The 27101-nt window shown below is 46.8% G+C and overlaps 1 long non-coding RNA gene across 1 annotated transcript; it reads right to left on the bottom strand.

Annotated features, from left to right (window-relative positions):
* Nucleotides 1-8239: 8239 nt before the first annotated feature.
* Nucleotides 8240-25051, bottom strand: LOC141414879 (uncharacterized). Its single transcript, XR_012439833.1, has 3 exons — nt 24971-25051; nt 8614-8673; nt 8240-8371 (listed from the first exon to the last, which is right to left on the bottom strand). It is a non-coding gene; the product is annotated as an uncharacterized lncRNA (long non-coding RNA).
* Nucleotides 25052-27101: the final 2050 nt, after the last annotated feature.

Genomic DNA, 27101 nt, shown 5'->3' with positions numbered 1-27101 from the left:
CAAACTTTATCTGGCCAGGTTATTGTGAGGATAAGTGAGTTCATGTAAACAGAGTAGGACCTGAAGAAATAATAGCTATTATTATCACCACTAGTTGTGGTGTAGTCCTCCATATCCTCATTCTTTGCTTCTTTCTTAGAGTATGTCTAGCTTCCAAACCTAGTTCTAGGCCTCCCTTGCAGGGAGGGATGGCATAATATTAAAGGGTGAAACTTCTTGAAATGTTCCTTAAAGGAAAGCTCATGCCTCTGGCAAATGATCCTGTCTTTTCCCCTTCTTTTCCTTCCTGGAACTCAGAAGAGATGAATGGTACTTTAGCAAATACCGTGATACCATAACAGTACAACTTGTGGATAGAAGTCATGCATTAGGATTGGTGAAACAGAAGATGTCCTATGTGACATCATGGGGATGGCAGCCCTGAGTCTCCTGCCTCCAAGGAACTTTAAGGCTATTTGAGAGAAAGCCCCTACCTTAAGCTCTCATGACTCAGCATATGTTAGCAGCAGCCATATGCAATTTCTCACTGATTCACACATATTAGCTAGGTGGCATTCATGCCCTTACTTGCATTTAACATATATGGGTGGGACTTACTAAAACCTGTGGATCTCCCCAACTCTACATGCCAAGCCCCCATTTCCACCTCCTGATTCTGGAGGTCACACCCTGGCAGTTTCTTTGACCTCATTTTGTCTAAGACAGCAGCTGCTTGGGATGGAGGGTGAGGGCCTAGAAGACAGAAGTAGAGCTTCAGGCCAGCCACCCTGCTCCCCACATCCATGCCCTTCCAGTGTTGCCTGAAGGGGACATGCTTAGCCCACTTCTTGAGCTCAAAGGTCCTTGAGCATGCGGGGAGGGGGAGGAAATTATCCCTGCAAGTGTAGCCCACCTCTTCCTGGACACAGGGCTCTGTTACCTCTTTTCAGTGGGATGAAAGTAAACTAATAAAAGACAACCACCTGCTGTAGTATAAAAGACAAAGAAAAAATGGAGTCAGCAGTCTCAGCCTAGCACCCAGCAAGTGGCTGCACTTGGCAATGGCCACATGGGGTCACTGTTCCCTCAGGAATGCAGGAACACCAACTGGGCCGCCTGTCCTCACAGGGTTGGATTGGAGGGCTGGCAGAAAGAGGCTCCTTTTCTGCAAAGCTGAACTGCCAGGGGCATGCTTACATCCCTCCTGACCATCACGAGGGGAGGGTCTAGCGTGGTCTTTGAACCAGGAGACAGCCATCCAAAATATTACTCTAATTAGTTCGTTGTTATTATAGGACTTTGGAATTATTACATACTCTGTTTTGGTTCACAGCTGCTGAAAGCTATAGTGCTTCTCTGAAAGGGACCAATTATCCAAAAACTTAATGTCAGGGCCTGAGAGCACAGGTCCTGGGTGGTGAGTGAACTTCTGGCTGCATCTGCTGGTGGATGGTGTTAGGTGGTGTGGTGGTGTCAAAGCCACCCTGCAGGGGCTTGAATTGTGCATTGCCTGCATGACTGAGGCAAGATGGAGCAGCAAAAATGAGGCGTGGGGAAACAGCAGCCACGAATTCAGATAAACACTGTATTAATGAATGGCTTGATTAAAAGCGCACAGGCACTATTTTCTTTGCTAGAAGCCTCACCGCCCCTGCCCTGTTCCCCCCATCGAGCTGCAGCATTGAGTTTTAAAAAAGGAAAAAAAGGAACAGTTCTCTCCCTCTAACCTTGCCAGCTTGCCTAAATAATTGGAGTGTTCTGGAAACTGAGTAAGGCTATCTAAAAGAGAGACACCTATCCTGAGAAAAGCCACCTGGGAAAGCGACTCCTCTGGGTACAAACGGTGTTTACAAAGGAAAATACTATTTTAAGGATGGACACCTGTGTTGAAGGGAGCATCTGGCAGGACCCATTCTTTGTTTAAAGGGATGCTCAGGCATCTACTGTCATAGTGACCCAAATTTAATAAACAGGCTAACCTTGAAAACTTTAGGCCCAATTGGTAAAAACAGCATAACAGCAAGAATAATTAAATATACCAGGTCACCAGGAGGGGTGGCAGAGAGGGGGAGGGAGCAGGGCGGGTGGGAAGGGGGTAGAAATGGCCCAAACAATATATGCACATATGAATAAATAAAAGTTTTTTAAAGTATACCAGGTCAGAACACAGAGGAACACTTTTCCGAAGGTGAATTTAAACCAGACCCCCCAATCTACTTTTTTTTACCATAAATACCCTTTATGTAAAAACACTCATTGCACCTGTTATCAGATGTGCCTGCACCCATGTCTGGGCTGTGTACTATGTTTCTATCTTTGCTTTGCTTTACTAATAAACTTTGTTGATCTCTACTTTATGTGACCTAAAATTCTTTTTTTTTTTTGCAACAGTATCACATATGCCATACTCAAGGGTCAGAACCTATTAGAGACCCCCTCTGTACCCATTTGAATGACTTTGAGCTAAAGCAATGGTTCTCAGAGTATGTTCCCCAGAGCAGCAGCAGCAGCATCACCTGGGATCTGTCAGACGTGCAAAGTCATGGACCCCATCTTAGTCAGACCTGCTTCATCAGAAGCTCAGAGTGGGAACCAGCCAGCAGGCTGGTTTTAACACACCTGCAGGTGACACAGGTACTTAAGAGTCTGAGAAGCATTTTTGTAAAGAAAGGGTGGCCCATGTGCCCCCAAATTTTGCATCCAGTGCCTTTCTCCTTAAAGTGGCCCATTGCTTTTTGACATCCCCACCCTTACCTTTCCCACCTCTCCTCATCAGCTTTGAGGTGTTACTTTCTTATCTCTGCTCTCTGCTCAGACTGTAGCCATGAATAGCGATAGGTTTACTAATTTCTACTGGTCCTTAAGGATGTAATGTGGGTCTCTCCCAAATGTCCACCTGCAGAAACAGATGCCCTCTTATGAACATTAACAAAGGCGAAGTAAGTACCACAGGGCAGATGTAGAAGCCATACATTCTGTGGCCTGGGGACACCCCCAGATGGCTAATGTTAATAGTCACCAGTGGCAACAATAACAATGACAATCACATCAGCCATAGCAGCTGACATTTATGGGTTGCTCACAGGAAGCTTGTGAGGTTGCATGATAATTATCTCATTTCATTTGGGACCTGACTCACAGCCCCAAGGCTGAGCAGGTCAGTGCACACGTGCCGGGAAGGGCAGGCCCTGACCTTGGGCAGGCGCCTTCCATCTGCAGTGCTATTTTATTCTCCCAAGAAAGTCAGATAGGGAGGGTTAGAGGAAATCAGTGATGTCTGCAAATCCTCAGAAGGCCACCTTTGCTCTGAGCCTCCAGTGTGGAACCCTCCCTGCACAGCCACGTCCATGACCCGGTGACTCAAAAGGGGACACTCAGCCAGTCTCCAGCAGAGATAATGAGGGTGGGAGCAAAACTCCACAGCAGCAAGCTATGTCCTTTCAAGGTTGTCTACGTTCACCTTTGTGATGCCCACAGCTGGTCACAGGTTTTTCGGAGCTGAGCACAGCGTTGGGGTCTGTTCCAGACCCTGACATACGTGATTTACTTCATTTAATCTAAGTGAAATGTGGACAAACCTACAAACCACTTGAAGCAGGTCCCTGGATTTTCCTTACAGTGGAGTGGGGCTATGTGAAGCCAGGGCCTCACCCAATATTTGCTGGATTGAGAAGTTCCAGCCAGGTGTACCTGCAGGATGCCTGGGTCCTTGACAGAGTCTGTGCCCATCTAAGGCACATCTGAGTGAGCCCAATAGAACGTCCCACACATGGCTGAATGTGTGGCCACTCTGCATGAAGGAGGCAGCAACTTATTGGGAACCATGGCTCTGTACATGAAGTGAGATGTGTCCTGGCTCTGCCACAGTTCTGTGAGTTTTCCACATGCCAGGAGGGTGTGTGTTGCAGGATAAATAAGAAAAACAAAAACTATACATATACATTATACATGTGTCATGTATGAAATATAGACTGCATATTATATGATAGTAATGTGTATGTTATGTTTGATATGTAATATGTCTGATCCCATATGTTAAATAATTTAAGCACACACACTTTTCTAAAGAAAGACAATCCTTTATTCTTTCTCAGGAAAGCCTTACTAAATTTTTGCATTGAAAATCTTTTCTCTTGCTAGTCTTGGTTTCTATTTTAACAGTGGTGGGACAAATCAAATGCTTTCCCACGGTGAAATGAAAAGTGTGCCTGCCTGATCTGGGCACACATCAGTGACAGGACCCACTCCCTGGCCCAGCTCATCTCAGTATTACAAGCCTGGGGACCCTAAGCCTTTCTGCTCAGTCACGCCTCCTACCCTCTTCCAGAAGGGGCTCAGCCTAGGAACAGGGAGCATTGAGCTTAGCTCCCACTTTATGAGGTGCGGCCTGGCACATAGTGGCATCTGCCTTTTGCTCCTTCCCATCTTCTCACCAGATGAGATGGCGACCTTCTGAGCTCCCAGGCATTGCTAGGTGTGGCCTCTCTGGCCTTGTCACTCTGTGCTCCTCAGATTGCTTAGTTAGCACAGGGACCTGGTCTGAACCCCTTGTGCCCTCACCCTGGAGCCCTAATCCTGAACTAAATACCAGTTTTAAGAGTGACCTTGGAAACCAAACACTGATTTCCTTATTGCTGCCCTCATAATGGATGCCCAGATTGAATTTCTGGGCATTCACCTCTCTGAATTTCTGTCTGTTTTGCTCCCAAGTCCTAAAATAGTGTTTCCTTCCTCTAATGTGGTTAGCCAACAACCAGGAGCTCCCCAGTCCAGAGAGAAGCCATGATAGGCAGCAATAGGGAAGAGCTTCCATAACCCTCTGGGTGGCTTGCTCACGTCCTGGATAGCCAAGAAGAAAGTGCCAGTCTTCTCCTTGTGGGACACTGGCCCTGGCCAGCACATAATGAACACCACCCAGGAGGAGGCAGGGAAGGGGGCAGGTGCCTGAACATCAAGTTCTAAGCAGTCTCCCCTGGGTGAGAGAGGATGGGCACACCCTTCTCTGAGCCTTGAGAAGGGGGGCCTCCAATCTACTCATCAACCCAAGGCTGCCAGGTGTAGGCCACTGGTTCAGGTTTTCCTGCAGCAGTGTTTTCTAAGGACTCCTTGCTCCTCCCTTGAAAAAGTGTCCATTTTTAGCTCTGATTCATGTCTGCTCCAGCACACATTACCTGAAATGCCCAGCTAGACAGCTCCTATGAGAGAACCAGGAATGGAATACAGTTGGCATCCCTGGCATGAATTCAGGGCTCTGAGGTCCCTGGGGCCCTAGAGGTGTAGCTCAAGAGGAATGCCATGCCCTCTGGCGAAGAGTTCCTGGCCACATGTCAGTAGTTCATCCAGGAAATGTAGGTTTGTGATTTGATGAAATTCTATCATAAAAGGCCCTGTGTTCAGAAGCTAAAATGCAATAAAAGAAAACACTAGAAGTGATTTTGGCCTTCATCATGAGCCTCTGGTAAGCCCTGCTTATCCCTGTTCCTTTTCTTGATCTAAATTCCCCTAGTGACTCTGTCACAGTCCCAGCCACACTGTGAAGCTGCCAGTGATGGCATCGGCTATGTCAAGGACAGTCTTTGCATATGCTGCCTGGAAGGTGAGTGGTGGCACAGTGCCACTGTGAGATGGGGACACAGGCACAGAGAGCCTGGTGGCCTGCCCAGGTTGGACTGCAGGGTGAGTCATACATTGGTCCACTGATCGATCTGTCTTCCTTTCCTCACCTCTTCCCTGGCACCAGCCTGTGAGGTGCTATGATGGGTAATTTTATGTGTCACTTGATTAGGCCCCAGATCTAGTCATATTACTCTGGGTGTTTCTGTAGAGGGTTTTTGGGTGAGTAGAGCAGATGACCCTTCCATGATGTTGAGGGGCTCTAGACAATTAGTTGACGGCACAAATAGCTCCAAGAGCCTGGGTGAGAAGGCGCTCCTGCCATCGACTGCCTTCATTGATCTGGAACATCGGCTCTTTCTGTTTTGCAGCACCGTCCAAGCCTTTGGACTTGAACAACAGATCTCCAGATTTTGGATTTATGGGCTACCATAATTGTGTGAGCCAATTTTTTATAACACATGTCGTGTGTGGGGGGATGGGGGGGGTGAGGGAGGGGTGTGGGGTATGGGGTGTGAGGGAGTGGGGTGTGTGGGGGTGTGGGGGGGTGTGGGGGTGGGGTGTGTGGATGTGGGGTGTGTGTGTGTGTGTGCTGACTGATACAGGAGCCTTTCTTAAATTTTATGCTATTTGCTGCCCCACAGCATTCAGAGCAGTCCTGAGGCCATGGTGCATCTTCTGAAGGCAGACGCAGAAGGCAGAGGACCGCCCCCCCGCCTCCCCCGCCCAGCAGACCCTCATCCCTGGGAAGGACATTGGCCCATCTCTGACCCCAGTGAAGGAGGCCCAGGGAGGGGAGAGGTGGTGGAATGAGTAGGTCAGCGGCATTGGGTGACCAGCAAGAGGCCTGTCAGAACCAGAAAGGACCAAGTATGCCTGCCTGGAAGCTGCCCTTGCCACTGTTATCCAAAACAGTGTTGCCATGTGTGATGGGGCGTGGAGGAGGAAGCCATGCCCACCCATGTGTCCAAAAGGGGAGCCCCAGGCCATCAGACCCACCCTCTACAGTGTCTCTTCCTGCCACTAATCTAGATGACACTTCCCATTCAAGAAATCTGGCTGTGACCACCCTGGCCAAGGTGAGCAAAGCCCCAGCCTCAGGGAAGGGAGGCAGAGGGCTGTGCTGTCTCCTGCTTACACCCACCAGGCCACCAGGGCTGCCCTGGTTTACATGTATGGAGACTGAGGCACAGAGAGGTGAAATGAGTGGCCCAAGGTCACAAAGCTACTTAGTGGTAGCACTGGGGTTAAGCCCATTTAATGGGCATTATTGATAAAGCATTATAATGCAAGACCATCTGAAAGCAGAATTGTTAAGTATGTACCAGGCAGTGACTGGACACTTGAGGGGCCCTGCTATGACTGAATGTCCCCCACATTCATGGACCCCCACTGTGATGGTGTTAGGAGAGGAGGCCTTTTGGAGGTGATCAGGTCTAAAGGGATGTTGTCATTACCTAAGAGTACCCTGCAAGCTCTGTAGCCCTCTTTCCACCATGTGAGGCCCTACAGTGTGAGTGCCTGACCTCAGACTCCAGTCCCCAGAACTGTGACAATGAGTGTTCCTGTTCATAGACTGAGAGGCCACTCAGTCTGTGGTAATATGTTATCATTGCAGCCCATCTGACTAAGATGGACGCTAAGGGTTTCACCCAAAAGGGAAAGCCTGACAGGGCCCTGAGACAAGGGTAGGAGTTTGCCAACAGATGCCAGAGCCCTGGCTCAAGGCAGAGGGGAGAAATTTCATATTAAGAGACGCCAAAGCAGGGAGGCTGAGGGGAAATTGGGAGAGGTCTGGAAGGTAGGGACCCAGCAGCCACTTGGGTCCCAAGTATTAACTTGGGTTACCTGTGTTAAGATGAGATGGAGCAGCACAAGAGCCACACATGGGCACTGTGCAGCCTACATGTGCCTGTATCTCCAGGAAAGGGAGGTGCGAGAGGGGCCAGGCCTCTCTTGCCACACCCTGCTCCTCTACATGTTTTAGTCACTGTATCCAGCCATTCTTTATTTAATTTTTTAAAACCTGGATTTCTTCATACATATGGGGAAACAGTCCCTTAAAATAATCTAAATGGGACAGGCTTAATGGCTCAGGCCTATAATACCAGTTACACAGGAGGTAGAGATAGGAAGATCAAGGTTCAGCCAGCCTAGTCCACAAGCCAGCCTAGGCAAAAAGCTAGGGAAACCCCAATCTTAATAAATAAACTGGGTGTGGTGGTACATATATGGATTCCCAGCAATAAGTGAGGCAGAGGTAGGAGGATTGAGGAACAAAGCTGGTCCTGGGTGAAAGTTTATTACTGGTAAAACAATTAAAGAAAAAGGGTTGGAGGCATGGCTCAAGCAGTAGAGTGCTTCCTTAGCAAGTGCCAAGCTCTGAATTCAAACTCCAGTGCCTCCCAAACCATATCATGTTAGCCACACATGTAAGCCAGACAAGTAATCTAGAAGCCATGCATTTTATTATTTATTGATCAGTGCTGGGGTTGAACTCAGGGCTTGGTGAATGTTAGGCAAGGGCTCAACCACTGAACTCCACCCCCAGCCCTTGTTTGGCTTTTTAGTAGGGTCTGTACTCAGCACACAGGTGCCATTCAGTGCTGAATGTTAATAACACAGTTTTCCCAGGAGAGTAAATTCTCCTGATTTGAAAAGCACAGCTGGCCTTTGGGGGTGGGGGTAGACAGTAAGTGCTGACTGAAGAGGACATTCCTTTCTTTCACCTCAGCAATCAAAAGACAAGAGTTTGCTCCCAGCAACCATGATGGAGAGACTGTGGGAGAAGGGGAGAGGAAGATGAGAGACAGTCAGTCAAGGTCAGGAAGGACTAAGAGGGCTCCCAGGTCACCTGAAGGGCTTGCTAGGCAGCAACACTTGTCACACCCATGGGGCCACATAACCCTCTGCTGCACTCACTTGGTCCACTTCCTCAGTGGGCGGAAACCTCCATCTGGTGACCTACCCAGGCCAGGGGACAGGACTGGGATCATCTTGTCCCTGCAACCCACTACTTACCTGCTGAGATGCAGCATGGGAAAGGGGCACTGTCCCTGGGAAGTGGACCTCAAGTGCTACCTGTGGAGGGAAGTCGGGGACAGGGACAGTGGTTAGCTGCTGGGTGGCCCAGGGCCTGTTTCCAGCTCTGGTCTGGCTCACTGGCTGTGGTAGAGGTGACGTTCTGCATGTGAACTTCTGCAACTTGCTGCTATGCCCAATTTCATTGGTGATTACTACTGGACGGCCTGTCTCCACTTCCAGGCCCTCCTCTGGGGAGCATTTAGATTCTTTCTGCTTCCTGTGTAAAGTTACAATGGTAACATGATTTGCCCTGGCTGGGCGTTGTGAGACACTTTTAGTTTCTCAATGTTTGATGTCTGTGGTTCTCTCCCTCTGCTGACTGTCACTGCGGGTTCTGGAGACCCATTCTTCCTCCCTCCTGTCTGGAGCCATCCTTTTCAAGTCTGGCCACGAAGGCAATGTGGGCTCCCAGGTACTCAGACCCTTCTTCAGACCCAAAATGTCTACCCAGGACTCTCCCATTTTCAGAGCTGCTCTGGCACGCCACACCGAGAGAGACAGTGCAGAACGTACACACGGGGTCAGTTTACAGAGTCTAGCATCCTGGCACATCCTTCCAGATCCTGCCTTCTACTGGGGATGACAGGGGGACAGTGGACAAGACCTAGGGACCGATTTCTAAAATGAAAAGTTGCATAATATAGAAAAGTACAAAGAAGATGATCCACACTGTGGACCATATGGTCAGCAGTACTACATTCGTATGGACTTTTAAGAAATGAAAAATTATAGGTAATAGGTTATAAGAAAAATGATACATCTTTAACAAATGCTGGTGTGTCATCTGTGCAAGTATGCATACACACATATGCCCATGCACATATACATATGCACACACACATCTATGTATACACACACACAGAGGACAGAAAGCCCTCACATGTGGCCTCCTGAATCTTGGAAGACCCCTCATTCCTTGCAGGCCATTGAACATGGGGGTCATTTGAGGAACAAAAGACAGAAGATGGTATTGGAGCCACTCACTTAGCCTCTGGTACCTCCTTTACACTGTCTGTTGCTCCTCCATCAACCAATGGAGGTCATCTCCAGAGAGTGTGCGTTCTCATTCACAGCAGGCATCACCCTGAGTCCTGAATGTTTCCTTCTGCAAGTTGCTGCTATGCTCGGCTTTACTGATAAGTAATATTGCACAGCCTTGCCCCCACTTCCAGATCCACCCTGTCTCGATGGAGAGAGAGGCTCTTTCCATCTAAATTGTACTAAAGCTACAATGTCTAACATTGCTTACTAGGGCTGGTATTGTGGTGTAGTTTTAGTTTCTGGAGATCTGATGTGATTGAAAGGTGTCTTATGGTTTTAATTTGCATTCTGCTTCTACAGTTGTTGAGAATGTTTTCACAAGCTATTGATCATTCTGCTTTCTTCTATGAATTCCCTGTTACGTCCTTGGTGTGGACAGTTCTCCATGTAACGGTGTCTGTCCATGGTGTTTAGATTCCTGGAGGGAGGGAGGCACTAGAGGAGAAGAGATTAAAGATACGGCCCAGTGGTGAAGCAAAGGTCCTGTGGAAGAGGGAAGTGGGACTCAGAACGTGGAAGGAGGGTTAGACTAAGATTGGAGAGTGGGCTTTCCCTCTAGCAGGGAGAAGAAGAAGAAAGACAGTTCATGTGGAGAGGCAGCTGATGGAAGCTGAGGAAGCTTTTACCCGGTGGCTTTGCTTTTCTTCCTTGTGTGGTGGTGCAGGGATGCGGGGGAGACTGCAGGAGCAGGGAAAGATTCTCTGGGGAACCACACTGATCAAAGGCTCTGTAGGTAATTTGGCTTGGACCACAGTTAAAGCAAGTGTGCTCCCCTGGGGCTGGGTCCCCTGCCCCTGGGTGGAAGAAAATTACCATAAGAGGCGATGACATTGTGATGGTTCAGTGTTGGGGCGGGCAGGTGGTCAGGCCTCCTGGTGCTCATCTGCCCCCGATACAGAAAGGTATGCTTCAGTATCTTGGTTGTCCTCATGTTCTCCAACCACCTCTTCCCTTGTTTGGAAAGACTCTTTGGGTGTCTTACAGAATGGGCTGATATGATTTCAGCCTCTATAATCCCACTGCACAGCTCCTTGTGGGAACCTTTGCAGGTGAGACTGAGGTGTGTTATAAACGAGCCTGTGCATCACCAAGTTGGGCTGATAGAAAATTACATGCATTTCTTTCCTGGGGCTGCCACAACAAATCAACACAAAATGGGCAATTTGAAACAACAGAAATTTGTTCTTCCACAAGTCTTGGGAGCCAGGAAGGTCAAAATCAAGGTGTCTCAGGGCCATATGCCCCCTAGAGGCTGTCATCTGGAATTTGTTCTTTGCCTTCCCCTCTGCTGGCCTTCTCTGATTTGTGGCCACATCACTCCCATCTTTCCTCCCTCTTCACAGGCCCTTCTCTCCTGTGTCTCTTATAAGACACTTTACCATTGTGAGACTTTTTTGTGGAGAGTGTGTGTGTGTGCATGTGCGTGTGTGTGTGTGTGTGTGTGTGTGTCAAGCTGAAAGAAAAACCAGTATTTGAAACCACCTCTGATCTTTCAACTGCTCTGCTGTTCGACCTGGGACAGTTAACTAACCTCTCTGAACCCCCCTCTTCTCCACCCTATGAATGGAGGCCAGTGGCCTCCAGCTCTCAGAGATGGCAGGAGGACTAGTGAGACAGTGAGTGTGAAAATACCTGGCAAATGGCCATTACTTTCACAAATAGCTTTCAACTTTGCTTTTTAAAGGGAACATGTTTACAATCCAGAAAGGAAGGAAAGATTCGGTGCTCAAAATAACAGATAATGTTTCCACGTGTTCAAATATTTTCCAAGCACATTCCATGTAGCCACTCATTTAATTCTCTAAGCTATCCTATCATACTCACTTTGTATTTGGGAAACTGAGGCCCAAGGCCCTAGAACTGTTGCATGTTGGAGCTGGGATTTGGGCCATGGTGGATATATCTGAACCTTGTTCTGCACCCTCTCCTCAGAAGGAATGTGCTGCAGGAGGAGAAAGCAGCTCAGTGAGGACATGAAAGAGAAGAACTCTGTTCAGAGCTAGGCAGGATGACCTCAGAGCACTGGTGGTGTTAAGGGTTTGGACTGGATGTGAATGGGCCTGGAAGTTTTATTGTGAGAGTCTCACTGGTCTCTGCCACAGACAGGGTCATCTGTTCTCCCCTGTAGTTCCCATTCTTGTACCTCCTCACCTTCTCTGGCACCCCTGAGCCTGACCCTCCAGCTGGAGGAGATGACATGGGACCAATGGCAGGAGTAAGGAGATGGTCTTAGCTTGCAAACATTCCTCCCCAAGTTGGGACACCACACCTATTGTCCAAACTCAGACACCCTGGAGAGTTTGCAAGCAATAATCCAGGGCACAATGTGTCATCTGGGACTGTCCCAAAAAATCATGCCCTATAGTCACCTTGTCACTCGAGCACCTGGGCCTGTAGAATATATCAGATTTCTGCCCCATAGAACCCCTCACAATTGTTTAAGAGGACTTCAGGGCATCACTGGGAAGATGGTACATGGCTGACAGAGAACCTGGAGAAAACTGTGCTTGGGCAGCTGGAAGAGGCAAAGGCAGCTGCCCAGACACAGCCACACCTGGCTGCAGCCCCTTGTGATTTGGAGTCAAGAAGGCCAAAGGCAAAGACCCCAACAGACACCTCAATAAAGAAGATATACAGATAGGGATAAGCACGTAAACAGCTGTTCCTTGTCAAGCTTCACCACGGAAATGCAAAGTAATCAACAGTAAAATACGCCTATCAGAATGGCCTGATCCAGACACTGACAGCACAGGATGCTGGCAAGCAGGTGGTGCAACAGGAATGTCTTCTTCACTCATGGGGTAAGGGCATACAAAATGATGCAGACTCTGAGAAACATGGTTTGGTGGTTTCTTACAAATCTAAACACATTGTTACCACGCAAGCCAGCACTCATGCTCCTTATACATTCATCTAAGTGAACTGAAAACTCAAGTCCACACAAAAACCTGGACCTAGATATTTACGGCAGCTTATTCATAATTACCCAAACTTGGAAGCAACCAAGGGGTCCCTCAGTTTACCCAACTCGAACATTCTGACAACTGAATGTCATTCAACACTAAGAAGAAATGAGTTATCAAGTCATGGAAAGTCAGGAGGAATCTAAATGCATGTTACTAAGTGAAAGAATCCAATGTGACAATCTATACACACACACACACACACACAAATCCAATCTGAAAAGGCTACTCACATGACATTCTGGAAAATGCAAATATGGAGACAGTAGAAGGATCCATGGTTTCCTGGGGTTGGGGGAAGACAGGGAGGAACAGGAAAAGCCAGGGGGCTATAGGGCAGTAAGACCACTCTGTGTGATATTATAGTGGAGACCCTTGTCATAAATTTGATCAAACACACAGACTCTCTAATGCCCAGAGTGAACCCTGATGTGTACTACAGACATTGGGTGACAAGATGTGTTCTGTGGGTTTATCAGTTGTAACTATTGTACTACTCTGATGGAGGAGTTGGTAGTGAGGAGGTCGTGCACGTGTGGGGTCAGGGGCATCAAGGAAATCCCTGTAATTTCCCCTTAAGGCTGTCATAAAAAAGCAAAGTCTATTAAAAAGTAAATATGAAAAGAAAGAAGCCTGACTGAACTTTCCCTGGGAAGGGACTTTCTCACTTGTGAAAGGGGGACACAACTGGGGTAGTTATATGAGTCATTGAGGTAATAAAGCCCAGTGTCTGCTTCAGTCATTAGAATAACTCAGGCAAAAATAGCCTTGAGGTGTTTATCTTCTTTTCATCGAATGATACCTTGTGGGTTTGCGGTGTGTCACACATCATGAAGCGCGCCCAGATCTCTCAGTTCTGCCTTCTCGTTCTCAACAGGAAGCCAGGATGCCGTCAGAAGAGAGGTAGCACCTGCTCTAAGTGTGTGAAAAGCTACAGTTGGGCCCCGGCCACCGCCCCTCCATCCTGCGCCTGCCCCAAGCCCCCTGCATGAGGCCCTGACTCTGAGAAATATGTTTTGGTGGTTTCTTACCAACCTAAACACACTGTTACCACACAAGCCAGCAACCATGCTCCTTGTATCACCCATGTGAACTGAAAACTCAGGACACAGATATCTATAGCAACTTGTCATAATTGCCTGCATTTGGAAGCAACCAAGAGGTTGCCAACTGGTACATTCTGACAATGGAATCTCATTCAACACTAAGAAGAAATGAGTTGTCAAATCATAGAAAATCATGGAGGGGACCTACAGTCATAGTCAGGGCCCCAACAAGTGTGTTAGGTGCAGATGGGACCTCAGAGTGGGTGTGCACTATTGGGGTGCGTGGGCAGCCTGAGGAGGATAGAGAGGAGTCACTTCCCTCTGTACCCCAGACCCCAGGCCAGGTTTGCTATGGGCTGGCTCCAGCATCTGGCTGGAGGGCCAGTGGGTCCCCAAAGCTTCCTGTGCTTCTGAGGCAGAGAAGGAACAAGGCCTGTGGAGAGTGGAGTCTGGTGGCCACCACAGTGATGACAGAGGTTGTACTCATTTATGGCCACTCCCCAGGTCACCGAGTTCTGCCTGGGACCCCATTGTTGTGTAACTGACTGACTGACAGTGCATGTTTGGGCTTCTGGAATGGAATCCAGCCACTTATCAATGGCCTTCTATGATCTGCTTTGTCTCCATGGGAATAATTAACTGGTGTTAGTATGATAACAGAAAATTGCTAATTATGGCACTGAGCTAACTTGGTGCTCAGGGAGCTTGTGAAGCTGTAGTTAGTGCTGACAGAGGGGAAAATATTTGAATGTTTTGTGCAGCACCCAGGTTCTCAGGAGGCCGTAAGAGATGTGGCTTGGCACTGCATCAAGCCTAGAACTCCTAGTCCCCCAGACTCCATTCTCTTGAGGAAGTGCAAGCAGGAGGCCAGCTATCAAGTTCAAGGTGCGTTGAGGAAGAGAACAACTCCCAGGGAGCTGGAGTTAAAGGGGCTTAATGCCCCAGCAGAATCAGGTGTGACTTTTCCCACTCCACTCTTACACACTTTCTCATACACACACAGTCTTGCCCATGTTCACACACACTCACACACACACACACATTAATTCACATATCCTCACACTCACACATCATATTCACACAAGTACATATACACATTGGCTCTCACACACCATTTATACATTTATTCATATATACACAACCACATACTCATGTACACACTCCCCTTCCAAGCTTACACACCACTGTCACGCACATTCATTCACACAGAAAGACTCATATACTCATTCACTCTCATGTACACACAATCCACCTGTCCTCTGTCACACATGCATGCACAAACACACACACATACACACACACTTCATAAAGAATCAGAGCTCTTCCTGGTCCCAGAAAGAAAATGAAAATGGTCACCTTAGTGCCTTGGTCTCAGATGCCTTGGGTCAGTTCCTGAGCTTGTCTTGGTATCTGAGACAATAAACTATCTTTCATGATTTCTGGGTGTTAAGAGGAATGAGTACTGGGAGAGGTTGGAGCCTGGGCACAAATTCTGCTAATTCTTAAATTTCAGTAAATATTGATGTGAACAATACTTAGAAATATCTGCAAAGAAAAAAAATTGAACATGTGTGAAGATGTATGTGTGCATCCTGTTTGGTAATAATTTGTGATAGATGGTGGAGCGCTATGTGCTGGGGAGCTCTGTGAACGCAAAAGAACCTCTGCCATGCTGACTTGACATTCAAGGCACTTCTTACGTTCAATCAAGGCTGAGAAGCACTGTGAATTCAGCCCAGTGGTTCCCAATCTTTGCATACTAGGATGAAAAATCCTGATGTCCAACCCAGATCTGGTTTCTAATACCATCCTTATAGGAAACAGGCTCCTTATAGAAATGCCTAGCTCTTGGGGTGGGTCAAGGAAAAGCCTGTAGTATCTTGAGTGGCATAGAAAAGGGAAGTATTCAAAGAATACAAGGATGAGGGTGTGCCCAAGGGACACAGGAGCCACCTGGAAGTGCTCCCAAAGGTGAAAGCTGGAACAATTTGAAAATGAAATGACCTAATGTATAAAATAAATATCCATGTGTCAATACTTATAGAAATAAATGATTAAGTAAATAAATAAATAAACAAAACCAGAGAAATCCCCTGTATCATTCCAAATAATTCACACAGACACTCCTCCCTCAAAGAGGTAGAGGATTAACTCTCACCCCTTAGTATGGACTGTCAAAGAGTATTGCACAAAACGAGAAAGAAGGAGAACTTACAGTGGAGAAACAAACCTCAATAGCTGATCAAGGTCAACATCAACAGTGATACATCATATAGACAGACAGTCTGTATTTTGATTCTTGACCACCTCTGAAGTGTTACTTTCAAATACCTGTAAACCTAGTCTAACTATGAGAAAAACATAAAACAAACCCAAATTGAAGAACAGTCCATAAAACTCTTGACCATTACTCCCCAAAACTATCAAGGTCATCAAAAACAAGGAAATTCTGAGAGCCATCTCAATCTAGAGGCACCCAAGGAGAACTGAGAACTAAATGTCATGTGAAATCCTGAGCAGAACAAAGGGCATTAGGTAAAAATGAGGAAATTGGAATGAATGTTAGTTATAAAAAATGTTATTGTTGGTTGATTAGTTGTGACAAAGGGACATGGTGATGAGAGAAGTTAACAACAAGGAGAAAGTGAGAACTCTCTACTACCTTCTCAACTGTTTCATAAGTCTACAAGTATTCTGAAACAAATAGTTAAATTGTTTTAAATCCTAGTGCCCAGCACACTCAGATCTGAAATCATGAGTGGACACTGGAATGGGGTCCAGGCTTCAGGGCTTTTTGAAGCTACCAACGTGAAATCTTCAGACCAGTTTGTACAATGGTAACAATTCCAAGTCTCCATGGCTTCAGACAACACAGAGTTTTTTGCCCTTCCAGATACTATTATAGGCAGATAAGGGAACACTCTTCATCATAAGTCACTCAGGACCCAGGCTGGCAAGGCAGGTGCTGTGTCTAATGTTGTCACACTGGGGTTGGCTCTGATGGAAAGAATGCTCTGAGGGTCTCATGATCACAGGCTCTGACACAGGGACATGTGCCACTTGCTGTCATAGCTCATTGGTCAGAACTAGTCACATGACCCCACCCAAGCACAAGGTGGACAGGAAACAAAATCCTACCATGTTCTCAAAGGTGAAGACAAAAATATCTGTCAAATAGCTCTAATGGCTATCATAATTAAGCAGCCAGAACTTGGCAAGAGGGATTTAAACAGAGGAGCTCTTCTTCCAGATGCATGCTGTTGACCAAGGTTGGTCCTCATGCCCAGGTACCCCCTGACACCTTGATAATTGAAAATGGCCATCTCTTGTTTCCTGTGACCCCATTTCTGTCGTGGTGCCCAATCTAGAACTCTAGTCTCTCTAAGACTAGAGACTCGAGTCCCTCCTCCTAGGGTCTTGGGTACCACTGAGCCTCCCCTTCAACCAGTCAGTAGATTCTGAGCAAGTTCCCTGAAGTTCCTTAAGACTCAATTTCCAAAGAGGGCCTTATGTTAATTCCCTGTCTTCATGCTCTGTCCGCCTGTCAGGACACCCCTGACCACTGTGGAGCCTTTTGTGTTCACAGGTGGGCTGGCTGACTAGCCAACACATCAGTTGTCGTGTTCTGGCTTGTAGCCATGTTCCTTATAGCCATGGCAGAGGAATCCGCCCCAGGACCTGTCCCATCACAAAGTTCTGAGTCCTCCCAGGTGGGGCCAATCTACATGATCAGCGGGATCCTAAAACACAGCCTTTCTTTTAGAAAGCCCAAGGGGGAACCATGATCAGAGAGATGAGCAGCAAGGCTGAGATAAGTAAAAATTCAACTTAACTTAGTTTGATCCTCCTGTAAGTCCTTACCAGTTCCTTCCCTCCAGTAACTGAAACCCCAATATCAGTTTGGTTCAATTCAGGAGCTGAACACCCAACTGGACACTGTCTGGGACAAGTGGTGAAAAAATGACTAAAAGCCATGGTTTTTGTTCTTGTGGAATTTATAGACCCTGTGGAAGATTAATATAAAACAAGTGTGAAGGTATGAAAGATGTGTGTGTGTGTGTGTGTGTGTGTGTGTGTGTGTGTGTGTGTGTTGTAGAGTTCTATAGAGGCATGTACGAAAAGGAGAAATCCCCGACCCCAGAGGATCAGGAAAGACCTGAAGAAAATGGAATTTAATATGAAAATTAAGATGCTTAACCAGACAAGCGGGTGTGTGACTTAAAGATGGCCACAGGATTTACAGTTCCACCTTTTTTGCTCCTCCTCCTATTGAAAGACGGAGTGTAAATCTCCTGCCCTTGAATTTGGGCTGGCCTTAGCTTCACCTATAGAGTGCAGTGAAAGTGACACTCTGAGTCTTCTGAGGCTGGGTAACAAAAGGACATAAGCTTCTGGCTGGACCTTTTAAACTCTTGCCCAGGGGGAAGTAGTTACCTGGTAAGAAGCCCAACTTCCTGAGACATCGTGCAGTGAGGAAGCCCAAGCCAGCTCAGCTCATGGAAAGGAGAGAGGGTAACCCCAGCAGACCCGTGCTGCTCCAGCTGACTCCAGATAAGGGAGTGAAGAATCCCTTAGAAGGTTTAAGCTTGACATTCCAGCACAAATTTTATAGAGCAAGAAAATATAGAGAAGAGAAGAAGATTCCAGCAATAAAAGATACAAGTAATCTGGAGCAACCAAGAGTAGACATGGCCTCTTCTCTACATATGGTTAAAATTATTCTCTTGTTTGGTCGGGTGAGGAACAAAAAATTAATATGAAACCATTCTGTATTACCTAATGCTAGTTTTATGTAGCTGTGCTTAAATTAACCAGAAAATAAACTGTCTTTGTCTTCATTCTAGAGCTATTTCTTCACTATCTTTATGTAAACCCATTATCAAAACTCCTCCAGGGTTTGTTGCCCATGTATTTCTAGTTAGATGCCAGTGGAGCAAAATGAGCCAGCAGTCAAACTTTTATATTGCTGCTCTGAGAAGGCACGTCCCTGCCTGGCTCTCCAGGGGACACATACATAGGGCAGAAAACATTCAGAAACATCCTGTTCTGGCCTGGTTTCCCCCAGAAGCCCATACTGAGATGGGGGTGATGTAACTGTGGTTTGCTTAGGAGTGCAGTATCACAAAGAGCAGGAGGGAGTCAGGGACAGCAGAGTGAACAGGGAAGAGCTGTGTTATCAAGTTGGGTGCCATGATGGGTCATTGGGTGCTCATTCCTAGGGACTCTGGGAAGAATCCTCTGGAGTGAGACCTGGAACTCTTCACCCCTTCACCTGGGAAAGGAAGGGCACATATTGACTCTCCCTGTCCTGCCTCCCAGGGTATAACCTGGGAGGGTGTCACATACAGGTGACATGTCTATGAGACAGTTCCCACAGCCTCTCAAACCTCAGCAGCAGGCGGCAGAGTCCCGAAGGAACCGTGGAGTAGGGCTAGGCATTGTTGGTTCACATCTGTGTGAAGTTGGTTGCAGCCAGCAAGGACATAGCTCCTGCAGCAGCAGCTGGATTGAGAATGACTCCAAGCTGGTAGCTGGTGGCTCACACCTGTAAATCCTAGCTTCTTGGGAGGCTGACATCAGGAGGATCATGGTACCTGGCCAGCCTGCACAAATAGTTTGTGAGACCCCATTTCCAGAATAACCAGAGCAACTGATCTGGAGGCATGGGCTCAAGTAATAGAGCACCTACTTTGCAAGCCGGAAGCCCTAAGTTCAAACCCTAGTCCTCCCACACACACACACACACACACACACACACACACACACAAGGGTGAACCCAGCAGGAGTTGAGACAGTTCATAAGAGGTGTCCCATACACATAGGCCAGGGGGAGAACTGGTCAGTAATCAGACCACAATTCGCCATTGGCAGAGTACTATAAATACATGATGCTTGAGGAAAGCAGGTTTCACTGGGAAAATAGAATAATGTAGTAATTACACCATGGAGGTGGGAAGGCATGTCTAGGAAATTTCCAGAGCTTCAGAAATGGAGGACACCAGGGTGTTACTGAGTTTACTTCCACAGCAAAACACAGGCATGTATTTTTCCTTAAGGCACTTGTGTCATCAACACCACATTTGCGCAGTGCACCCCTGGTTTGGATTGGTATTTTCCTTCCAAATAGAAAAGACAGAAGGTTGAAATTTGGATAGGATTTTCCTGGGGAAATGCTAAGAAGCTGCAAGTGAATGAGGATGAAGAAATTATGCAGAACCTGCATGGGCGTGTGTAAAGGCGAATGTCCACAGCAGAATTAACTACTCTCTATATAATTATTTACTGTGAACTGGAAGACAAAAGGGACTAGGTGGAGGGAGACCCAAAGCCTGCTGACTTCACAAGGAAGCCTGGAGCTGAAGAAATGAGCTCTCAGTCCCTGGCACCAGGAGGCACTGTTGACCCAGGAGTGTGGGCTGATGCTGGCTAGGGTCTGGAGAGAGGAAGGCTGGGGCAAAGGCAGTAATTGCTCGAGTATATTGTATGTGAATCCCACCTGCTAATTTGCATTTTTAAAAATGTTATGCTAATCCTGTCTCACTGGTACACAGAAAGGCTTTGGGCCTTCCACAAAGTCTGGATTCTCTCTTTAAACTGTTCTCACAGGTAAAGACTGATATAAAATGCTCAGAGGAGGCTATAATAGATTTTGATACATATTTCATATTTTCCAGCACACTGCTTGATCTCACAGGAAGACTCATGAAAATGCAGTATTTATTATACAATATCCATGTTTTATTAAACCTGATTACATTGCAGTGAGAGATTTGCTGAGCTAGGGCTGAGCCCCTCTGAGGCCAGGGGGGACCCAGATGTTTTGCGATGTCTTGGGCCCTCAGCTCTGTCAATAACCTCCCTCCCATAACCTTGGGGAGCCCCTGGCTTCTTCTGATGAAAGAACAGCACAAGCTCCTCTTCCCCGGGGACCTCAGGATTGAGGCTTCTGTCTCTCAATCCTGAGAGACAGAAGCCTCAATCTTATCAGAGCTAGAAAGTAGTCTGGCTTGTTATCCAGTCTGCCGCCCTCAACTTATCCATGGAGTCACACAATGGAATGCATCCTTCAGTCTCTGCAGTGCACATGGCTCCTGCCCAACCTGTCCTCCAGGAAAGCTTGGAAACCTGAGAAGTTTGGCTTCACCCAGGGCCCTCTAGGCCAGGCATCAATTGACCTGGCTCCCCTCTGATCTCCCAGAGGTTGTGCGCAGGGGGTCACGGCAACTGTAGTAACTCTATCCTTGCAAACCAGGTTCTTTTCTTTTCCTGGACAGGATTTATGTGGCACGGTGTAATCTTACTGCAGACAGACGTTCCCAGGAGGGCCCCTACACTCGTGTGGACCACAGCCCCTCTGTTCCCTGCAAGTCAACTTGAAGACGTGGGTTTAGATAAAGTAGGGTTGATACCTAAGGAAAAGGGAATTTGTATGAGATCAAGGACCCACATTACACGACTTGATGGATTGGGTTGACCCTTATGAGCTGGGGAGGGGTTCTCAGAGAGGCAGGCAAAGAAACCAACCTGCAGTCAGAATGTTTAGGTGCTTTGTCTGCCCCAGAACTGTACAGAGAAGTAGGTTCAGGCGTCAGAAAAGGCCAGATTTGAGTCGTGGCTACCTTCTTTATTTGCTGTGTGATCCAGGGCAGGTTACATAACCTCCCTGAGTTTCCGTTTTCTTACCTATAAAATAAAGCTAAGAACTACTTTGTGGCATTTTCATGAAATTAGGAATTTAAAGCATAGTGCCTGGCACAAGGAAAGAAGTCAATAAATGTTAGTCACTTTTGTGATGTTATTTAGCTACTTTGCTCCTATTTAACAGTCCTGACCAGCAGATAGTATCACAGCGCAGAGAGGCTGCCACCCAGGAAATGAGTGGGGCCAAATCCGTACTCAATGCTAGGCTCAAATCAGCCCCTGCTTGACTGCTGGGGATGTTGGGGATGGAGTGGATGCTAAGTGACACAAATTAATAAGATGCATTGTGCATAATGCATGCTTCCTGCTTTTGGGGGTAGAGACATTACCCACAAGCAGGCCATTCGCGCCATGGGCACGGTTCTATACTTTTCCCAGGGTGGGACAGAAGAACGCACTCAATCTATAGTGAGTGCCCTTTGAGTTATCTGGCAATTTCAGCTGCAGATAGCCCGGGCCCTATTGCTGATCTGAATAGTAATCACTTCGTCCTGTCTTCCTCTCTGTACAAGAACCTGGGACACTAATAACCTCCCCAGGGAGGGTGGCTGCAGCGTGCGCAGCGGCTGCGGCTGCGCAGTTTGTCTCATTCAGCTTCCTCGGCAGCAGTCTGGATGAAAAGGATTTTTTGAACTTGGCTGACAGTTTCATTTAAAAACAAAAATGGAATAAACTCTTGTTTCTGTTGGCCATAGTGGAGTGATATTTGTGTTTTTAAACAATTGCTCAAAATGACTTTCTATAGAACCTCCATTTTACTTTCTTATACCCTTTCTAGATCTATAAGCAAAGGGGGTTGGCATGGGGAGGAAACCCCCTTTCTAAACAGATACCCTGAAGAAGGACTGTTAAAAGAATGGTTGTCAAGTTCTCAAAATTGGATCCAGCCATTCTTTCATCCAGTCTGTGTTTACTGTTTGTACAACTGGATGTCAGCAGCCCTGTCTGATATCAGCGGCCCTGTCTGTCCTCAGCGGTTTCCATTCAAGACAAGATTCTCCCTGGTTTCTGCCTGGGGATTTTTGGGCCCTTGCTACCATTGGTCCCTTTTCTCAGCCATTCCTCTTGCCTCACTCCCCCCTCTGCACATTGTGCTGGGGTGCAGCACACCCCAGGAAAGAAGGGGGAATATCCAGCAGAGAGTTTGGCAGAAGAAGTGGCCAGGGGCTCTGTGAAGCTTGGGCCTCCTTGTGGACTTCCTGCTGCACTGTGTCTGTCCCCTGGCCCCTGGGAGGTCACAGATCACTGCTTCAGGGTCTCCTGGAGAGGTTTCCATTCCTACAACTAAATTTATTCCATCGGAGTTTTTTCTTTGCCAAAGTCTAATTGGTGCCATCATTATGTCACAGGGAATGTTATGATTTTAATCAAAAGCAGTAAACTAGAGAAGACAGCCTGATAGCCTTCCTGTCTGTCTCAGGGCTCAGGTCCTTAGGAAAGGCCCAACAAGGTTTAATTGTGTGCAGTTGCCACCAATGTGGACCTCCCAGGGCCTTCAGAGAATAAAAAGAAAACTGGGCTGCCGAAGTGGTGCGGAGGCAGTGCACATCTATGAACTGTCTAAGCAGACAGAATGAGTTGTTTTGCATTGCCTTCCTTCCAGGGCCTGTCTGTTCACCCACCATGGCTCCTCACCAGCCAGCAGGGTGAGGTTTTTGAATGAATGGATTAGTGAAGTATGCAGTGCCTGTGTGTGGCTCAGTGCCTGTGTGTGGCGCAGTGCCAGGTTAGTGCTGCATAGAGCTTCTCCTTTGGTGAGCTGACTGTCCTTTGGGTGTTTGGGGACATGGGAAAAAATACAAAAAGGAATTCATGTTTATAATTTCTTCCAACAAAATGCATATCTGATGACAGAAAGATCAGAATGTCTGTAGATAAAATTAGAGTAGGGAGGTTTTTTTTTTTTTTTAATCAAGTCTTCAAAGTAAATCATGTTTTGCAAAATTACCACAAACTTGTGGATGTTCTCATGATTCTAATTTGGAGTATATTCCTTAAATAAAGGACATCATGCTTGATCCTATGTGTTTTGAGGCCTGTATCTATACTTATACAGATATATGTTTATCCAGTGTTATCTAAAAATGTAAGCATGGTAAGTGAAAAGTCATTTGTCAGTTACATAGATTTTCCAACTGGCAATTATGTAGAGGAATAAAACTTGCAATAAATGTAACCAATCGGCATTTCATCTAATTATTGCCGAGTACTTGGGATTTTGTGTTTAGAGCGTCAGATCCCTGGGTCCTGTGCTTGTTTAAATCTGTCAGTTAAGGCACAAGCATCTTCCCCAGCACACACGAAGCATCCGCAGGCCGTGGACGGCTTCCTGACAGGGAGGGACGGCCCGGAAGGCTCACGGCCTTGTTGTGAGCTACAGCACTCCCAGCTCTGCCTTTGGTGCATGTCGTGGCATAGCTTTACACCCGGTGCCTGGTGCAAGCAGTCCAAGTGATCCCAAGCAGAACCATAAAAATGAGTGGCTGTGTTTGTTTCCTGGGGCGGCCAGCTCAATGTACCACAGACTAGACAGCTTAAACAACAGAAACGTATCCTCTCACGGTTCAGCAGCTGGAAGTCCGAGATCCAGGCATCAGCAGGGTTTGTTCTTTCTGAGGGCTGTGAGAGAAGGGCCTACTCCAGGCCTTTCTCTATGGTGTATTTACATGGCATTCATGTGTGTGTGCGTGTCCAGATTTACCCTTTTTCAAATAATGCACTCATAACGGATAGAAGCCTGCCCTATTCCAGCATAATCTCATTTTAACTAGTTATATCTGTGATGGCCCTATTTCCAAATGTGGTATTTGGGAGGCTGGGGGGTGGGGTTAGTCAACTTTCCATCACTGTAACAAAATACCTAAGACAGTCAACTTTAAAAAAGGAAAGGCTCATTTTGTCTCACCATTTTGGAGGTTTCAACCCCCGGTCGACTGATTGTTTTTCATCTATGGCAAGGAAGCACAACATGGCAGGGAATATATGGAAGATCAATCACCTCAGGATAACTGAGAGGAAGAGAAAAAAACTAGCATTCCAAAATTCCCTTGGAGGGTCCACCTTCGATGACCTAAAACTTTCCTCCAGGTCTCACCTTTTAAAGGCTCCACCACCTCCCAATAGTGCCACCGGCTGGGCACCAAGCCTTTAATACATGGGCCATTGGAGGACATTCCAGATCCAAACCCTAGCAGGGGGTTGACTTCAACATGTGAATTTAGAGGACTTCAATCCATAACACCTGTGAACAGTGCTGCCTATGCTACATGATTTAAGATTGGGGAAGGCTCCCCCCAACCCAGCCTCCATCCTCCCTGCTCCTTCCCAAGTCTTCCTTTCCCCTTCACCTACAGGTATCTGAAACTCATCACTTTCCATCTTGAAGACAGATGGCTTTGAGATCTCCCCACACTGCAGCCATGCCCAAGAGACACAGCACTAAGCTGTGTTCAGCTAACTCTTTAGCCCAATGGCTCTCAACTTGCCAAATTCCAATCAACGTATGATTTTTAATAAAACTGCATGTACATCCCATTATCCTACCGTGTATCAGAAGGGAGCCTGGCTTGGTCATCCACATTAAGTGATGATAGCTGCCATAACTTACAGTAAGTAAGAGGTGAGAGGCAGGAAGAAGAGCCCAGCCAGCATGCTCAACCTTCCGGATATGTGATGGTCCCACTAGCACAGTGACACAGCGCTAAGACCCCAATAACCACAGATGCTTTTTCAGCACTGAGAAGCAATATGACATTGAGGTATTGATTGTTTTGCAATTATTGCTGAGGTTTCTCACTGATTTTTGAATACTTATTGAGATTAACCTGTGAATGTGTTCCAAGGAGTTCCACAAATTAAGATGGAGGAAGTCTGCTTTATTCAGGTCCAGCTTTGCAACTGATGGCTCACAGGTATATGAGGACATTGTGGGCATGGCAGGTGGACGGAGATTAGACAGGAGTTACACCTGGAATGATGCAAAGGCAAAAATCAAAGGCAGCAATATCAGAGCGAGAGGAACCAGGCAGATCTGGGTTTGACTCTGGACTTTGTTACCTCTGTCTGGGTGACTCTGGACAAGTTATCTGACCTCCCTATCTGATCAATATACTTACCATAATGCCTACTTGTGGGGTTGTTAGGAGGGTAAGGCTGTCACAGAGTGTCCAAGAAATACATTAGGTAGCTCTAGTATTGACATCACTCTCCCTGAGCCCAGCCCTGACAAGGCAGTAAAGGCATCAGCTTTGCAAAAAGCTCCCCAAAGGTCTCAGTGGCTATGAACTTGCCTTTGCCACAAAGCTGCTCTTACAACTCGAACAAGCTTGAGTCCCCAGATCCCTAGGCTCCTGACCTGCTGTCAAGTTCTGCAGGCACTGTACGGTTTCCTGAGCAGCAGGGAGGCCAGGGCAGGAAGAGGAAATGAGAATGGTGGAGACTGTGCACACCTGGGCTGGATCAATGGCCACGTTGTAACTCAGTCCTCCAGGGTGGCTTGCTCTATAGCTGGGTTAGTCATCCCCTCACTGGAACATGGCCTGTTTTTCCTACTTTTGTGTGACTTACACCTCTAGAAACTCATCTCTGACTGCCCTCCCCGTGACTGACCCGACCATCAAGATTTATCTCTTCTTCCTAATACATTTGTTTCTCTCTTTGTGTATCTGTCTCTCTCTTTAGTTTTCTCCAGTCAAGTTCAGATGGAAAAGCAGAAGTCCTGGGATGAATGAGAGCAAGTACTACCACAGGAAAGGCCATCTAGGCTATTCTAGAAATGTTTGTGTCTGGATAACTCAGAGGATGCCATCAGTTCTGAGGTTCTGGTCCTAGCAGAAGTGAGGCGTATACTCCTGACAATGAATCATTTACCCAAATCTTATTTGTCAATATGCTGAACCCATCTCAATGGGGACCTTACAAAGGATGCCTTGCCCAAGCTCATTCTGCAGATGAGGAAACTGAGACTTCAGGTGACTTAAGAATTGCTTGTTAAAAGACACACATCCCTGTGCAAACTGACACCAGGGGAATCTAAAACCTTGCTGCATAGACTTGCCCTGTCTCCCCTTGTTTAACCACACAGGAAATTTGTCTCTTGCAGCCTCTACAAAGTATCCCTTTATATGCTCACATGTTTACAAGAGTCACAGACATCTCCTGAAACTGTCTACTGAATGGAAATTTGTTTAAGAATTACACCAAGATGGGCCCCACTGTGTTTCTGATTACATGGTGCGAAGTATGTAAAATTGTAATCCTTACAAGAGTTGTATATAATCTCACTTCTGGAGCACACTGTGGAAAACAAGTGCATACATCTCTGTCTTCTTTTTACTCCTATACTAGCTCTCTTCTTATTGCTACTGAGTACCCGGATGTCCGCTCATCTTGCCCAGCTGCTCTGGGCTCCATGTTTTCACTTTCCACAGCAGCACAGCAAGCTCTAATGCATATTTTGGACATCAGGTACAGCATCTCATCATGTGAATGCACCAACACTTATTTAATATTTTTTGGGGGGGTTCATTGGGGTTACTTCTACATTTTTAATACTTTCAAGTTTTTAAACAATGACACAAGTACCACTGTAGAGTCTATGAGCACTTATGGAGGGTGTTAGAGGTTTTAATCTTAGAAGTAAAAACACTGAGTCGAAAGACACAAATTTCAAACA

The sequence above is a fragment of the Castor canadensis genome, chromosome 12 (assembly GCF_047511655.1).
Source record: "Castor canadensis chromosome 12, mCasCan1.hap1v2, whole genome shotgun sequence".
NCBI classification, from domain to species: domain Eukaryota; kingdom Metazoa; phylum Chordata; class Mammalia; order Rodentia; family Castoridae; genus Castor; species Castor canadensis.
Note: the sequence above shows the minus strand (reverse complement) of the source record. Positions and strands in the feature narration are given on the sequence as shown.